Below are 18851 nucleotides of genomic sequence, written 5' to 3'. Positions count from 1 at the left end.
TCCAAGTGTGCTGTTTCTTCTTTGAGGCTGGTGGAGGGGGCAAGCTAGTTTCTCCATCCTCGGCTTCCCTACCCTATGGAGGAGGTGGGAGGAGAAAGGGCATCTCAGGCTGTGCCCTTAAACTCCATGCAAACGGAGCGCCAGGCTTGAAAGGAGAGGCCTCAGGTCTCCCCTGCAGCTGTGATAAGGAGGAACGACACTACTTAAGCCCTCATCCAAGCTCCTCCCAGGCATCAGGAAGGCCCAGGTCAGAAGCTGGCTACTGTTTCCATCAAGAACGGAGCAGGCAGTGCGGCCACAGGGATTGGCGTCGGTTGCCCTGAGAAGGAGTTCCTGATTTTCCTGAGTCATCCCATCCGAGAGAACTGACATCTTCCTTCTTCCCACCTCAACTCATCAAGAGGCAGGGGACGATCAGAGTGTATCTGGGGCCGAGGATTCTGACACAGTAATACCGTGTATACGGAAGCTTTCTCTACTAATGCTATGTCAGCTTCCTTTTCAGCTAGTTGACAGCATATCATTTTTCAAGTGCCCCACCCAGTTTATTGGTGGCCAAGAGGAAAACCAGAGCAGATGATGGATAGAAAAGGAAGTGGAGCTTTAGAATACAAAGCTTGCCAGAATTCCAGAGTGGGTGGAACTTGTTCGTATTGAATCACCATAAGTGGACAAGGAAGAGAGTCCCAGTAGGCCATGGGGTTATAGCTCAGAGGTAGAGCATTTGACTGCAAATCAAGAGGTCTCTAGGGCTTCCCTGGTGGCGCAGTGGTTGAGAATCCACCTGCCGATGCAGGGGACGTGGGTTCATGCCCTGGTCCGGGAGGATCCCACATGCCGTGGAGTGGTTGGGCCTGTGAGCCATGGCGGCTGAGCCTGCGCATCTGGAGCAGAGAGGCCACAACAGTGAGAAGGCCCGCATACCGCCAAAAAAAAAAAAAAAAAGAGGTCTCTGGTTCAATCCTGGTTGCCCCTCCCTTCCTCCTTTATCCTTTTACTTCCATTAAGTGGAAGTGAGTAAATATTTCTTCACTCCCAGCCCCAGGGTCACTAGAGAAGGAAGACAAGAATTCTCAACGGTTCTTGTTCAGAAGTACTAGTTACTCTCACATTCTAAATGACCACTGAGAACAGATCCCTGGAGGACTCCCTTGGGCTTCAATTAAGACAAAGTCCATGAGGAAATTCTTAGTCTAAGATTAGATCTGAGCGCTGTGAACACAATTTAGCAGTATGATGTATGACAGAGTAAAGATAAAGACATTCGTACAACAGGTATTGGTGAGAGCCTAGTACATGCAAGGCTGCTGTGAATTAAAAGATGAAAGAGGGCAGCTGTCCTCGGGGAGCTTTCAGTCTAGTGGAAGTTGACACATCCACACACAGCCATCAGAGGAGGACCACTCCGTAGCTCAAGAAAGAGATACCTTTTAAAAAGACCTATTCAGGGACTCTCACCTTTTAAAAAGACCTGTTCAGGGACTCTCCTGGCGGTTCAGTGGTTAAGGCTCAGTGCTTCCAACGCAGGGAGTGTGTGTTCAATCTCTAGTCGGGGAACTAAGATCCCACGGGTGCTGTGTGGCTAAGAAACTTTAAAAAAGACCTACCCACTTTTTCTAGATATAATTTAGAAATCCAGCTCAGTCTTGTCCCTGCAAGTGTCCACTGCTTGTGCCAAGAACGCTAGGCACATCTTCAGGACAATTCCTCATGTTTGAAAATGCCAAGTGGAAGCATTTGATTGGCCGAGCTGTGGTCAGACATGCATGTTGTTTTCCTCCAGGAAGGGGACAAGGTGGTCTTGCCTCACCAGGTTTGACAACATGAGATATTACCCCAGAATTGGAGGGGTGGGTGTTTGGATGTGAAAATGAATGCATCACCACTACACCTTTTTTCCTCCTTGAAGAAACTAGTGTAAGGAGAGAGCATGATAAGTTATAAATTTCAGTCCTGGCAGTCAAAGTTTGCTTTCTCACACCCCTTTATTTCCCATTTGCTAAAATTAATTAAATCAAAATTTTGTATTAAATCGTGTTCACATTTTATCATGATCATGTAAATACTATTTATTATGGAGTCTATCCATATATACTGTGATAGTATTTCCTTTCTTGAAAACTTTTCTGAAGAAAATTACCTCATTTTCTCATTTGTGTATTTTTCTTTGTGCCTATTGGTAATTTGAACTTCAACAGCCTCACAGTACAATTATTCACCTGCTCCAAACCTACCAAATTAATTTTTCAAGGCAGTCCTCCTGACACCCTCCATCCTTCTGTTTCAGGCTGTTTAGACCTGCCACCCAGTTTGGGGTGCCTTGGGAATTCCCATTCTGTCTCCTCTGTGTTGGATTCTCTCTGTTTCCTGGGCAATGTCTTCCTTTTTCTTAGTTTCCTTCTTTATATGGTGGAGAATAATCTGCAGGAGCTGCTTGAGAAAGAATATATGGGAGGCAAAATTCTGGAGTCCTGGCATGTCTGAAAATATTTTTATTTTACCCAAACACTTGAGAGAGAGTTTGTCTAGGAATAAAATTATTGTTGAGAATTTTTTTTTTCAGAAGTTTGAAAATCGTTGTCTTCTAGCTTCTCTTGGTAGGCTTGATGTCATTCTTATTTCCATATGTGACCTGCTTCTCTCTGTAAGATCTTAGAATCTTTGTTCATGATGTTCTGAAGTTTTTCAATGATGTACATGGTGATCCCTTTCAATCTAGAGATTCAAATCCTATCTTAAGTTTTATTTTTCTTTCATACTTTGTTCTCCATTGTTTGCTCATCTGGGGACTTACCTCTCCCCTACTGTTCCTTTGTCTTTTTGTTGTACTTTCTAGGAGATTTGCTCATTTGCTTTTTTTTTTTTTTTTTTTTTTTTTGCGGTACGCGGGACTCTCACTGTTGTGGCCTCTCCCGTTGCGGAGCACAGGCTCTGGACGCGCAGGCTCAGCAGCCATGGCTCAAGGGCCTAGCCGCTCCGCGGCATGTGGGATCTTCCCAGACCGGGGCACGAACCCGTGTCCCCTGCATCGGCAGGCGGACTCTCAACCACTGCGCCACCAGGGAAGCCCTTTGTTAGCTTTTTGATTTCAGTTTTCTCATAGTTCCAACTGCTCCTTTGCTATTACATTCCGTTCTAGTTTTATGGATACAGGTTATTCTCTGGTTTCTTTAAAATTATGGTTGTTTCTGAAGTATTCTTCTCCAAGTATTGTCTATTTTTCCTCAGTGTCCTTTTTGCTGCTGTTTCCTTTGGTTTTAGATTATTGTGTTGAGAGCATTCACCAAATAACTGGCACTCCATAGGGTAAAGGCCACTGGAAGCTCTGTATTCTTCAGTAGGGCTTGCTGACTGATGGATTTCCTTGTGGGGAGTCCAACGGTGAGCCAGCCTTTTCATCTGGCAACTTCCAAATGTCTATATCTGTGGATCACCATGCCCCTATTCCTTGGGTCATTTGATTTCTCCATAGAAAAATTCTGAGATCTCCTGCCTGGGGAGTAGAACAAGGAGAAGGAAGGGAATTAGTGATGCCATTTTTCAATAACCAGACTTTCGCTTAATCCCTACAGCCATTCTGAAAGCCCTTGACCACCCAGTTGGAAGTGGAGGGGTCTCACAGGTTCAGTCTCCCCAACAGATCTTTCATCCTTGGGACTGGGGATAGAGATTAAGAATCTTAACTGCTCCTTATATAGACTTTCACCAAAATTCCCTATTTGCAGCCCACCTGGTGGTGCCAATTTCCCAGCTTTTCTGGGATTCCTCAAGTATCAGTCAGTTCTCTTCTCTGTTCCTCTCCACAGTTCTCACTCTTGGAAACCACCATTCCGTTTTCTGTCTGTATAAATTTGACTACTGTAGTACCTCATATAAGTGCAATCACACCGTGTTTGTCTTTTGTGTCTGGCTTATTTTATTTAGCATAAAGTCTTCAAGATTCCTCCATGTTGCATTAGGTGTCAGAATTTCATTCCTTTCTAAGGCTGAATTATATATATATACAAACATATATATAAACACTTTGTTTATCCATTCGTCAGTGGACACTTGCATTGCTTCCATCTTTTGCTTACTGTGTATAATGCTACTATGAACAGTATGAACAGAATATACAAATATCTGTTTGAGCGCCTACTTCCAATTCTTTGGAGTATGTACTCAGAAGCGGAATTGTTGGATCATATGGTAATTCTATGTTTGATTTTTTGAGGAACTGCCATATACCCAGAGATATTTTAAAATTTGATGCCTAGTGCAACCCAGGTCTCCAGATTTGTTTCTTTATCTCCCAGGTCATTTTAATGTGCACCCAAGATGAAGAACCACTGTCAGAGCCAATACTTAGGTTTCAGCTTCCTCTTCTCTGCTAAATCACACCCCCACACACTGCTTTCCATCTTCAAAAACTGTTTGACACAGCTCTTCTGTTCCCTCTCCAGTTCTCTTTGTCCTTGTCAAGTTATATATGCTATTGTTTTAGAAGAGTTTTGGGAGGGGATGAAGCTATTGATAAATACACACGTTCCATGTTTGTTTCTCTATGATAATTATTTTTATATGGATTTTCAAACGTGCATACATGTGGCCTATCTCTTGAGTTGGAATTCCTTAGGAGCAACTGCTTTGCTGTGCTTGCTCTTTCTTTACAGTGGCCAGGAAACAGTTTTCTTGCATTATCCCATTCATTCATTCACTCATTTGTTCATGTAGCCACAGTACAGAACACCTACCACGTGCTGGGCGCACACCGTATGCCCCACATAGGATGGCAGTTGTTGGCCAAACAACAGATATAACTCTACCAACATACACATTTGGTCAAATGAAAGCTGTCTTCAGTTCCTTGCCCTTTTTGTTGTGTCTTTGTTTTGATAGACACATGCCAGGATGATATTTGAAGTTGCTTTCAACACACTGAGCCACGTCCACCTTTTAACCCTAGTAATTAAAAGGGCACCTATTTATTTATTTATTTTTAAATTAATTTATTTTTTGGCTGCACTGGGTCTTCGTTGCTGTGTGTGGGCTTTCTCTAGTTGTGGCGAGCAGGGGCTGTATCAGTTGCAGGGTGCGGGCTTCTCATTTCGGTGGCTTGTTACCGAGCACAAGCTCTACGTGCGTGGCCTTAGTTGCTCCGTGGCATGTGGGATCTTCCCGGACCAGGGCTCGAACCTGTGTCCCCTGCATTGGCAGGCGGATTCTTAACCACTGTGCCACCAGGGGAGTCCTCCACCCTTTTACTTGTTGCAACACAACAGAATTTGGACTTATTACAGCAGGACCAGAATCTTTCATTACCCAGCAGGAGTCCCAATCTCAAGTCCTACTGTTCCCTATGCAATCACTACACCTTTTATGTCTCTTTTTAAAAGTAAAAAAAAAAAAAAAGGACGGATAGAACCCTAGGACAAATGGTGAAAGCAATGCTATACAGACAAAATCTCACACAGAAGCATACACATACACACTCACAAAAAGAGGAAAAGGGGAAAAAATAATAAACCTTGCTCTCAAAGTCCACCTCCTCAATTTGGGATGATTCGTTGTCTATTCAGGTATTCCACAGATGCAGGGTACATCAAGTTGATTGTGGAGATTTAATCCGCTGCTTCTGAGGCTGCTGGGAGAGATTCCCCTTTCTCTTCTTTGTTCGCACAGCTCCCGGGGCTCAGCTTTGGATTTGGCCCCGCCTCTGCGTGTAGGTCGCTGGAGGGCGTCTGTCCTTCGCTCAGACAGGACGGGGTTAAAGGAGCCGCTGATTCGGGGGCTCTGGCTCACTCAGCCGGAGGGAGGGAGGGGTACGGAGTGCGGGGCGAGCCTGCGGCGGCAGAGGCCGGCGTGACGTTGCACCAGCCCGAGACGCGCCGTGCGCTCTTCCGGGGAAGTTGTCCCTGGATCCCGGGACCCTGGCAGTGGCTGGCTGCACAGGCTCCCGGGAGGGGAGGTGTGGAGAGTGACCTGTGCTCGCACACAGGCTTCTTGGTGGCGACAGCAGCAGCCGCAGCGTCTCATGCCGGTCTCTGGGGTTCGCGCTGTTAGCCGCGGCTCGCGCCCGTCTCTGGAGCTCCTTTAAGCGTCGCTCTTAATCCCCTCGCCTCGCGCACCAGGAAACAAAGAGGGAAGAAAAAGTCTCTTGCCTCTTCGGCAGCTCCAGACTTCTCCCGGACTCCCTCCCGGCTGGCCGTGGCGCACTAACCCCCTTCAGGCTGTGTTCACGCCGCCAACCAGACCGAAGCCAGACCCTCAGCTCCCAGCCCCGCCCACCCCGGCGGGTGAGCAGACAAGCCTCTCTGGCATCACTTTTAGAAGCCTGTTTGTACATTCATAGCTGAAATGCTTTTATGTCCCTTCCTTTGCCACTTAGTAAGAATTGCTTAAGTGGATGGAGTACATGCCACACACTCGGTGCTGTACTTTGGCTTCACATCTTGTGCCTCAGGTCACAAAAAACACAGAACCACAGAGTGAAAAAATTATTCCTTTTTCAATTCTTTTTTGTTCCTGAGTAACTTAAGGGAAAAGTTTTATTTGGTGTCAACTATCTAACACTTCTGAATCCTCTCTCTTTTTTAATCAAAGAGAGTAGATGTAACTATCTCGCTAGTGTTTTTTATTTGTTTGTTTTTGCTGTGTCACGCGGCGGGCCCGGGGCAGTGAAAGCATGACGTCCTAACCACTGGACCGCCATGGAATTCCCTAGCTAGCGTTTCATAATTTGTATTTGATTTTCCATTCTACTTATGGCAAGTGATACTGGTTTTCCTTTTTTAATGACAACTTTATTGATATAATTCGTATTTGATAAATTTACCTATCAAACATGCACAATTCAATTGTTTTTAGTATATTCCCAGAGTTGTGAAACGGTCACCACAATCAATTGTAGAACATTTTCATCAACCCCAAAAGAAACCCCATACCCATTGGCAATCACTCCCCATTCCCTCCAACCTATCCATCTCTAGGCAACCACTGATCTACTTTTTGTCTCTATAGATTTGCCTAGTCTAGACATTTCATACACATTGAATCATATAACATGTGGTCTTTTGTGACTGGCTTCTTTCACTCAGCATACTGGTTTTCAAAGTTCATCCATGTTGTAGCATGTATCAGGACTTCACTCCTTTTTATGGCCATATAATATTCCATTGTGTGGATATACCACTTTTATCTGGCCATTCATCAGTCGATGGCTATTTGGGTTGTTTCCATGTGTCGGCTCTTATGGATAATGCTGCTATTGTCAAAGAAAAAAAATAGTTGATCTGAGAAAGAAATGGAAACTTTTATTCAAGCCAAATCGAGAATTATAACCCAGGAACAGCCTCTCAGAAAGCTCTGACAACTGTTCTGCCCATTAGAGGTCAAAGCACAGTTATATATGGTTTTGAGACTGAGGACTGTACATTAAATGACAGTTTACACAATCCAGGTCTACAGGTACAAAGCAGGTAGTGGGTGGGTCACGGGTCACAAGATTAAGAAGGAAGGTTATCTCCTAAGGAGTTGTGACCCTTGATGAGATTAAGAAGGAATGTTATCTCTAAAGAGATCTGGTTAATGCAGATGCACACTAAAGGGGAGGGGGAGGAGGCTCAAATGGGCAAAGACAAATTTTCTGTTTAAATTTTTCTTGCTATAAAATATGAGTTTTATTTAATCACTATGAATATTCATGTACAAGTTTTTGTATGGATATATGTTATCATTTAACCTACATATATACTGAGGAGTGGACTTGCTGGGTCATTTGGTAATGTTACTGAAAGTGGGGTCCGGCTGCTCACCGCTCAAAAGCCAATAAAGAGGCAAGTTTGGTGGAAAGGAAAATTTGCTTTATTTTGAATGCTGGCAACCGGGGGGAGGGCAGACTCCTGTCCAAAGGCTGACTCCCCACCACTGACAATCAGTGGGCAAGAGCTTTTATAGATGGAGGGAGGGGGCTACATGCAGAAAGCTCTGACAGTCATCTTAAAATTGGTCATGCGGTGGTCTGACCAGCATCATCTTGATTGTTGTAAGTACAGTTAATCTTCAGTTCCAGGGTTTGTTCCCATTTCCTTGAGGCCAGTTCTCGGAATTGTAGCAGCTTATGTCATGGCTACAGTCTGGTCATCACGTAGTTAACTTCTGGGGGGGGTTTCAGTATCTACAAGACAGCTCACAGGACATGGCACAGAATATTATCTATAGCCCTTGAGAAGGAAGTAAAGGTCCTTGACTATGCTTAATGACTAAACTATCTTATTTCTCTGATTAAACTTATTCTTTGGCTAAAGTTTTTTCACAGACAAAAGGCAGGCGGAGGATATGGCGGGGAAGGACCATAGGGTCCTGCTCTGTTTCAGTAATTATGTTTAACCTTTTGAGGAACTGCTAGACTGTTTTCCAAAGGGTTGATTTTCTGTTAAAGTTTCTTTTTCAAATAAATTTAAGTAAATATTGACTCCATATACAACAGCTACAAGAACTAATAAGTGGGGAATTCCCTGGCGGTCCAGTGGTTAGGACTCGGCACTTTCACTACCAGGGCCCAGGTTTGATCCCTGGTGGGGGAATTAAATTCCACGAGCGTGCGGTGCAGACAAAAGAAATAATAATAAAATAGCTTCACAGTGGTGATCATTTTGAAATGTATAGAAATATTGAATCACTATATTGTGCACCAGCAACTTACATAGTGTTGTAGGTCAATTATTCTTCAAAAACAAACAGGGACTTCCCTGGTGGCGCAGTGGTTAAGAATCCACCTGCCAATGCAGGAGACACAGGTTTGAGCCCTGGTCCGGGAAGATCCCACATGCCGCGGAGCAACTAAGTCCATGCACCACAACTACTGAGCCTGTGCTCTGAGAGCCCAAAAGCCACAACTGCTGAGCCCGTGTGCCACAACTACTGAAGCCCGTGCGCCTAGAGCCCATGCTCTGCAGCAAGAGAAGCCACTGCAACGAGAAGCCTGCACACTGCAACGAAGAGTAGCCCCCGCTTGCAGCAACTAGAGAAAGCCCGTGCGCAGCAACAAAGATCCAATGCAGCCAAAAATAAATAAATAAATAAATAAAATATTTTTAAAAGCTGCTGGATTCTGAAAAATAATGTAGTTATGAAAAACAAACAAACTCATAAAGAAGGAGATCAAATTTTGGGTTACCACAGGCGGGGTGTGGGGAGAATTGGATGAAGGTAGTCAAAGGTACAATCTTCCAGTTATAAGATAAATAAGTCCTAGGGATGTAATGTACAACATGATTAATATAATTAACACTGTTGTACATTGTATAGGAAATTCGTTAAGTGTGTAAATCCGAAGAGTTCTCATCATAGGGAAAAATTCTTCTTCTATTTCTTTTATTTTGTATCTATATAAGACGATGGATGTTTGCAAAAAAAGAATACATCCATGAGAAGGCAAATTCTGCTCAGTGAAGGAAGCATATAGAGGCAAATACATCCAATAAATATTTGTTGTGTGTTTACTACGTGCCTGCAGTGAGATCACACCCTAGTTGGGGAGACAGAAAATAAACAAATGCATAAATAATCCAATGTCAGGTCCTGATATGGGCATAACCTAGGCAGAGGCATCCCCAAGCAAACAGCTGCATTTAGTGCTCAGCCACAGCAACAGAGAGGTGCTCATTCAAGTTCTGTGCCGGGTTTGGGAAGCATGCTTGGACCTACAGCCCCAACCCTGCTTCTTCAGCACTTACGGGTGACATTTTGCCTTACCGAGTAGCTCTGTGTTGATTTCTTTCTGTGTGACTTTCGTCGATGCACACACAGAAAAGAGCACATATCAAAAGTGTGCAGCTCAATAGACATCCCACCCCAAGCACACCTGGGTAACCAGCATGCAGCATCCCTCACCAGGTGCCCTTGCAGCCCCTCTGCCACTAACGGTTACCAGTGTCTTGACACGAACACCATAGATCTGTTTTGCATGTTTCTGAACTTTATATAAGTGGAATTAACAGCACATGCTCAGTGCATACTCTCCGGTTCTTTTACTCAAGATTAGGTCTGTGAGATATATTCATGTTGTTGTCTCTATCAGTGGTTTGCTTTTTTCATTGTCATCTTTCATTGTCTGACTCTCACAGTTTACTTACCCATTCTATTAATGGACATATGAGTCATTTCCACTATTCTCTCTCTCTTAAAATTTTATTGGAGTATAGTTGATTTACAATGTTGTATTAGTTTCAGGGATACAGCAAAGTGACTCAGATATATATATATATATATTCATTCTTTTTATATATATATAAATATATATATATTCATTATATCTTTATATATATATATTCATTCTTTTTTTGATTCTTTTCTCATATAGGTTATCACAGAATATTGAGCAGAGTTCCCTGTGCTATACAGTAGGTTCTTATTAGTTATCTATTTTATATATAGTAGTGTGTATATGTTAATCCCAATCTCCCAGTTTAACCCTTCCCCCCACGTTTCCCCTTTAGTGACCATAAGTTTGTTTTCAATATCTGTAAGTTTTCCACTATTCTTTTTTTTTTTTTGTCGGCCAAGCCACGCCAAGTCCTAACCACTGGACCACCAGGGAATTCCTTCACTCTTCTTTTAATACATTTTTTTCTTGCTAAAAAAAGAATAAAAGTGAAAGAAAAAATCTCACTATCAAAAAAATTAAAAATAAAATAGCATCACACACACACACACACACACACACACACACACACACACACACACACACAAATACTGTGACTTCCCTGGTGGTCCAGTGGTTAAGACTCTGTGCTCCCAATGCAGGGGACGCAGGTTCAATCCCTGGTCAGGGAACTAGATCCCACATGCACGCTGCAACCAAGAGCCTGCATGCCGCAACTAAAAGATCCCTCATGGACTTCCCTGGTGGCCAATGCAGGGCACACAGGTTCGATCCCTAGTCTGGGAAGATCCCACTTGCCGCAGAGCAAATAAGCCCGTGCACCACGGCTACTGAGCCTGCGTGCTAGAGCCCGCGAGCCACAACTACTGAGCCCAAGTGCCACAATTACTGAAGCCCGCGTGCCTAGAGCCGGTGCACCACAACAAAGAGTAGCCCCTGCTCGCCGGTACTAGAGAAAGCCTGTGCGCAGCAACGAAGACCCAGTGCAGCCAAAAATAAATAAATTAAAAAAAGAAGATCCCTCATGCCTCAGCAAAGATCCCACGTGCCACAACCAAGACCCGGCACAACCAACTAAATAAATAAATATTAAAAAAATACTTAGGGGGCTTCCCTGGTGGCGCAGTGGTTGAGAGTCCGCCTGCCAATTCAGGGGACACGGGTTTGTGCCCCGGTCTGGGAAGATCCCACATGCCGCGGAGCGGCTGGGCCCGTGAGCCATGGCCGCTCAGCCTGCGCTTCCGGAGCCTGTGCTCCGCAGCAGGAGAGGCCACAACAGAGAGAGGCCCGCGTACTGCAAACAACAACAACAACAACAACAAACAACTTAGGAATAAACTTAACAAAAGATGGGCAAGACCTCTATTCTGAAAATTACAAAACACTGCTGAAATTAAAGAACACTCAAATAAATAAAAGAATATACCATGTTCACATATAGAAGACTCAGCCATGATAGGGGATGTCAGTTCTCCAGACCCATAGAAACAGCACAATCCCAATCAAATTCCAGCATTTTTAAGGTGTCAAGCTGATTCTAAAATGTATACGGAGATACAAAAGTCCTAGAACATCCAAAGTCATCTTCAAAGAAAGGAACAAAATTGAGCCTGCTCTCCATACTTTATATAAAGCTATGGTAACCAAGACAGATGGTACTGGCATACGGATAGACAAATAGATCAGTGGCGGAGAATCGAAAGCCCAGAAATAGATCCCACTTATATGGTCATTTGATTTTTAACAAGGCACCAAAATAATTCAATGGGGAGAAAAAATCTTTTCAAAAATCGGTGCTAGAATAACTGGATATCCATATGGAAGAAGATGAATCTCATACCATACACAAAAATAAATTCCAGACATGGCACATCGCTACCTAGGGTAGACCCAAAATGTAGTGATGTGAGCTAGTTAAGCCTAGAGTTGACTATGATTTCAGTGACATCCAGAAGTGTGTACTCTTCAAGGCTCCCTAGAACACAGGAAGTCTCCTTCTTAATAACCACAACACCAGGCAAATGCTATGGGCTAATGGCCCAGCCACAGAAAATGCAGATTGGTGAACTGGAGCCTATTATTATGCTCTGTGACTCCTGTTAAAAAGCAAAATTCAACTGAGTAGATTTGAAGATCTAGTTGGTTTTATATAACAATTCATAAGGAGCTCTGAGGAGCTGCACAAAAATGGAAAACTTTTATAGGCGGAAGGAGGCAGAGCCAGGAAGTTATTCGAGCAAAGAATGGACTGTGTCAGGCAAGGTCACCTTTCCTTGGGGATAGTTGGGGGGGTCTATGAAGTGGATTACCTCACTAGTGTTGACCAGATAATTCCAGATGGGTCACATTCCTGGGAGAAGCTGAAACTGCAGTTACATTAGGTATTAAGTCTTGGTTTGCTGATGTGAGACTTAGCACAAGTGACTCCATTTGGGGGCCTGTTGTTTGTTTTTTTAACACTCTCTGATGGTTTCCTAGGCGTTGTGGCTTGTCTTTGAGTGGCACGTCAATACCTTCCTGGTTGTATGTGGCCTGTTTCCATTGGAGTTGTGAGCATTGATGCTTGCAACCCCAGGCTAAACACATTTTTATGATGTCCCCCTGTTTAAATGACCTTGTCCTGTGCAATAAATAAATGATTGTCTCCAAAACAATTAATTCTGGAAGGATCATAGACCTAAAGCTGTTAAAGGAAAACATAGGAAAATATCCCTCTGACTTTAGGCTAGGCAAAGGTTTCTTAGTGCATGACTAGGAGTCTCTCCATGAGCAAACTTAGGCATGCACGCTCTTCTGAGTTCTCTTCCAACTAAGCCTTGACTTTTGGACTTCCGTGTTCCTCTCTGCATTGTCCAATTTTAGCAAGAATCTTGCGAAGTCAGTTTAGTTAGAATCAGAATCCTCCCTCCGCCATATCTGACCTGGTCCCTCATCCCCCATCATCCTGCAGGTGATGTGTGATCATTCTGGCCTGCCTTTAGTTTGGTTTAGCCAGAATTCTATCCCTGCTCCTGATATTTTTTCTTAGTAATTTTCCATCCACTAACCCCTGCGCTGCTGCTTGGCTGTAAATTCCCACTTGCCCATGTTTCATTCAGAGTCGAGCCCAATCTCTTTCCCACTACAAGACCCCATTGCAGTGGTTGGTCCCTATTGGCCCTAATCTTAAATAAAATTATTCTTTAACAAGTGTCATGAATAATTTTTCCTTTACCAAGAGGACACAAGAAGCCTAAAAGAAAATATTGATAAATTAGACTTCATCAAAATTTAAAGTGTCTGCCTATCAAAAGACACTGTTAAGAAAATGAATGGGCAAGTCTAGACTAGGAGAAATTATTTGCAAAATATATATTTGACAAAGAACTAGCGTCCAGCATATGTAAAGAACTCTTACTACCTGAAAGTAAAAAGATTGTAAGCAATCCAATTAAGAAATGGAGAAAAGATTTGAAGAGACATTTCACAAAGGAAGAGATACAAATAAATGGCCAATAAACCCATGAAAAAATATTTGATATCATTAGTTATCAGAAAAATGCAAATTAAAATCACATTGTGACACTCCACATGTATCAAAATGTCTAAAATTAAAAAGACGGACAACACCAGATACCAACTCTCAAGCAAATCGGTGGGAATGTAAAATGGTATATACCATTTTGGGAAAAGGTCTGACAGTTTGTATAAAAATAAAATATATTGACCTACCTCTCAGCAATTCCATTCTTAGGATTTTACTCAACATAAATGAAAACATATGCTCACAAAAGACCTATACAGAAACATTCATAGCAGGAATTCCGTGGTGGTCCAGTGGTTAGGACTCTGCACTCTCCCTGCCAAGGACCTGGGTTTGATCCCTGGTCGGGGAACTAGATCCCTCATGCATGCCACAACTAAGGAGTCCACATGCCGCAACTAAGACCCGGCACAACCAAAATAAATAAATAAATTTTTTTAAAAAAAGTGGTTGCCTGTTGGGGGGAGGGACAAAGATTAACTGGGAAGGGGAATGAGGGATGATGTCAATGTTCCATTTCTTGCTGGAAGTTTGGGTTACACAAAGTTAGTGAACATACACCTAAGATTTATGCATTTCATTTAATGTAACTTTAACATAAACACTGTAAAAACTGAATATCTAATTAGAGTTAATGATATGCATGCTGAAGTATTTAGGAGGAAGTGTACTGTTTGTCTGCAACTTACTTCAAAATGTACTAAAAGGGACTTCCCTGGTGGCGCACTGGTTAAGAATCCGCCTGCCAATGCAGGGGACACGGGTTCGAGCCCTGGTCCGGGAAGATCCCACATGCCGCGGAGCAACTAAGCCCGTGCGCCACAACTACTAAGCCTGCGCTCTAAAGCCCACGAGCCACAACTACTGAAGCCCGCCCGCCTAGAGCCCGTGCTCCGCAACAAGAGAAGCCACCGCAACGAGAAGTCCGTGCACCGCAAAGCAGAGTAGCCCCCGCTTGCCGCAACTAGAGAGAGCCCATGCGCAGCAACGAAGACCCAACGCAGTCAAATATAAATAAATAAAATAAATAAAAATTTTTTAATGTACTAAAAATAGGAGGACTTACTGGATGGAGAGAGGGATAGATATATGTATCGAAATGTAATAAAGCAAGTAGAATAAAATGTTAACTGTAGAATCTAGTTGGTAGGTATATGGGTGTATCATGTAAAATTCTTTCACCTGTGTTGAATGAAAAATTTCGTAATAAAATGATGGGGACTTTTTTAAAAAGGTGAATCAATGTAAGTAAAAGGATTAAATATCATTGCTTTATGAATGTGACAAAAATTTTGAGAGTGGTACTTGAATGACTGAAGTGGAGAAGTAGAACATTACTTCACTGAATCTGCACAGCAACTTTATGAGGTTGGTTAGGTACTAATAAAATCATTGTTTTAGTAATGGGGGAACTAAGGCTCAGAAAGGTTAACGGACCTGCAATGTGGCATGCCAGGATCTTAATCCAGGTATGTTTTGACCCCAGCACACACTATGCTTCACTGTTTGTGCAAAAAATCTGTATTTCCCTGGGTTAATATATTACTTTGTATGTTTCTCAATTATGGCCTTTGCTACACTATAGTGATGTCAGGTATTTAGGCATCTGCCTCCTCCTTTATACCATAAAGGGGTATAAAGCCCAGGGGAAAGTTTCCATCTTTGTAGCCTCCATACTTAGCATTGTTCTTAGTATAGTGCTAACTAGCACATAATAATCTTTCCCTTAGGTTGCTGAATGGATGCAGGAAGGAAGAAAGGAATGCTCCCTAACTTGGATGATGCTTTCTGGCTTAACCTATATCAACAGCTCACCCTTCCACCAATTTCTGCAGGATTCATGCCTAACCAGACCATTTGATCAGGGCCTATAGTTGTTAACCTGACTTAACAGCTGTGGGGCTATTTACGGTTACCTGACTGTAGGGCTGGCTTGTACAAGCTCCAAAGCAGCAGAATTTGGGACAATCATCTCTGGAGTAGCTGAGGAGTAGCAAAGACCTGACTCTACCTTGGGAAGAGCATTTATCAGTTTACAGACTATGGCTATAGTACAATTTGCCCGGAGTCTGACATCCACTGAATGGACAAATGAATGAATAAATGATGATGAAAGGCAACACAGATCAGTCATGGCAATTAATTCCTTGATTTGCCTCTCATAACGCCCCTCTCCTCATTGGGAAAACGGCTCTGTATTACAATGTTTGTAAATAACCTTTAGGTTTCCTGGCTTAAGACAAGACTATTTCATTTATTTATTTATCTTTGAAAACTAACTTTATTCTAAAGCAGTAGTTTTCAAACTCTAGTGTGCACATGAATCACATGAAGAACTTTCTAGAATCTGAGAATCTCACCCCTGGAAAGTCTGTTCAGTGGTTCAAGGGTAGGGTCCAGGAACATGTCATGTTTAAGAAGACCTTCAAGGTATTCTATTATAGGTAGTCCCCAGGTCACACTTTGAGAAACACTAGTGAAAATAAATTGGTTCATGTAGTTTCTGCAATTTCAGTTATCTCTGCCTCAAAAATAGCCCTGTCTTGTTTTCAAGTACTTTCCACCACAAAACTATGGCACCACTGACTTTTAGAACCATCTTCTTCCTCCCAACCTTTGGTGTCAATCAGCCCTAGAAGAGAAGTTACTATGGATATTGGTAACTTTGTGGATAGAATTGTTATCATTTATTGAGCATCTACTATCTACCAGAGACTATGTGAAATGCTTTACAAATGTAATTGCATCTAATTCTTACAACAACTTTGCAGGGTAGGTGGTATTGCTCTTATTTTACGGATGAGGAAAAACTCTCAGAGAGGTTATGTAACTTGTCCAAGGTCACGTAACATAGCTGACAGACTTGTGATTCAAATGCAAGTCAAAGCCATTGCTTTTTCAAACATATAAGCTCCATTATTATTGTATGAAATTCTTAATATTAATTATTATTATTTATATGCAGTCATGCCCTAAGCAAAACACTTTGGTCAATGTTGACTTCAGAACACAGGGCCTTTAAGGCTCATCCATCCATTCATGTATTCATTTAACAATAATTAAGCAACTACTATGTGCCAGAAACTGTGCCAAGCACAAGGGACACAAAGGTGGAGGTCTCTAGTATTATGGAACTTACATGGATACAGACCAGTACATAGGCAATTATAATACAGAATAAGTGTTATAATATAATTCACCTAATTAATCTACAAATTTAATATATCTCTCAATAATAACATAAAAAACACTGTTTCTGGAACTGGACAAGCTGACCTGAAAGTTCATTTGGAAAAATAAAATTGTAAACAGAACCAGGAAACTCCAGAAAAAGAAGAGTAGTGAGGGAGAAGTAGGCCTATGGCATTAAAATAAAGCTATTAGGGCAGTTTGATAAGACCACATGAATAGATGGATTAATGGAATGGAATAGAGAATCCAGAAACAGACTCAGATACAAATGGGAATATAGTATACGTATATATGTATGTATTTCACACCAGTAGGGAAAATATAAGATTATTCTGTAGAGGTGTTGAGGTGAATGTGTATCAACTAGAAAGACCAAAAAAAAAAAAAAAAATTCCAAGTGGATCAAAGACTTAAATATGTAATATAAAATTATAAAGGTACATAAAGGAAACATGGGATAAATGAACGCTGATTGAGGAGGGTATAAGGATGGTGGGAGGCTTCTACTGCATTGACTTTTTTTTGGCCTCACCACACAACAGCAGGATCTTAGTTTCCTGATTGGGTATCAAACCAAGGACCCCTGCAGTGGAAGCGTGGATTCTTAACCACTGGACCGCCAGGGAACTCCCTACTGTGTTGACTTTTGTATCTTTTAAAACATATTTACAATGTATTACCCACTAAAAAATGTTTTTGTTTTTTTGTTGTTAAGAGTGTTTGGCTAGGGAAATAAAAGTTTAGCTCTAGCACAGTGAGTGAGAGGTAGGGAGTCTTAATGAAGCTGGAGAGGTAAGAAGAGTCAGATCATGAAAGAACTCGACGTGGCCGTGCAGCCCAGCTTATGGGATATTAGTTCCCCAACCAGGGATTGAACCCGGGCCCTCAGCAGTGAAAGTGCAGAGTCCTAACCACTGGACCGCCAGGGAATTCCCAGGACTTCACATTTTTTTAAACGCGGGCTCTATAGTATGAATAATGGGGAGCTATGAAACGTTTTAAAGCGGTGGGTTGATACAATCATATCTGCATTTTAGAGAGATCACTCTTAGCTATAAAAAGAGTGCATAGATCTATAAGGGATAAAACTGAAAACGGGGAAGTGGACTTCTACCGGGTGAGGGATGATGACGACCTGAACCAGGCAGGTGGTGAATGTCATGGTGAGGTGGACAGATTTGAGAGATGTTGAGCAGTTAGAATCTTGTTGATTGGATGTTGGAGATGAGGGAGAGATCTAAGAATGACATCCGGATGGAGAAGTGGTGGTAGTAGGGGATTGGGGGAGTAGGTATAGGTGAGATAATGCATTTAGTTTAAGCGACTTCCAGATGTCCAATTGGAAATGACTAATAGCCAGGCTTAAAACCCTGGAGCTTGAAAGAGGGCTGTGACTGGAGATAATGAATCTGGGATTCATTAGCATATAGATGGTAACTGAAACCCTGTGAGTAGATGAGATCACCCAAGGAGAGCACCTACTGTGAAAGGACCTAAGACAGAACGGAGGAGGAAGAAAAAAAGAAAATGTTCCCTGAGAAGGATCTAGATTAGGAAAATTTGGAGTGATGGGAAGAAGTCAAGTGCAAAGTGTTTCGATAAGGAGAGTGGTCCTCAATACCAAAGGCTAGGGGTAGTCCAGATGAGGATGAAGTGTGTTATTTGATTTAAATACAGGGGTAATTACTGAAGATCACGGGAAGAATAGTTGAGCGGAGGGTTTACGTTAAGCAGAAGATGAAGCGGAAGCATCTTGTCTCCGAAGTGGAGACAACTTGTTTCAAGTTCGCTAAAGACGGAGAGGAGAGTGCAGCAGCTGGGGGAAAGACATGAGCTTTTTTCTTTTTTAAGGATCAACTGAGCGTATCTAAAATGATGATGACAAAGAACCAATACCTAGGGAGATAGAGGAGAGAGGGAGGAATTGAGTAATACGAGATGCGAGGGGTGGGATCCGAGCAGATGAACCGCCATGCCTTAGATTAGGAGGGA

This window comes from Hyperoodon ampullatus (genome assembly GCF_949752795.1).
Source record: "Hyperoodon ampullatus genome assembly, chromosome: 19".
NCBI lineage: Eukaryota > Metazoa > Chordata > Mammalia > Artiodactyla > Ziphiidae > Hyperoodon > Hyperoodon ampullatus.
This window is presented reverse-complemented; position numbering follows the sequence as displayed.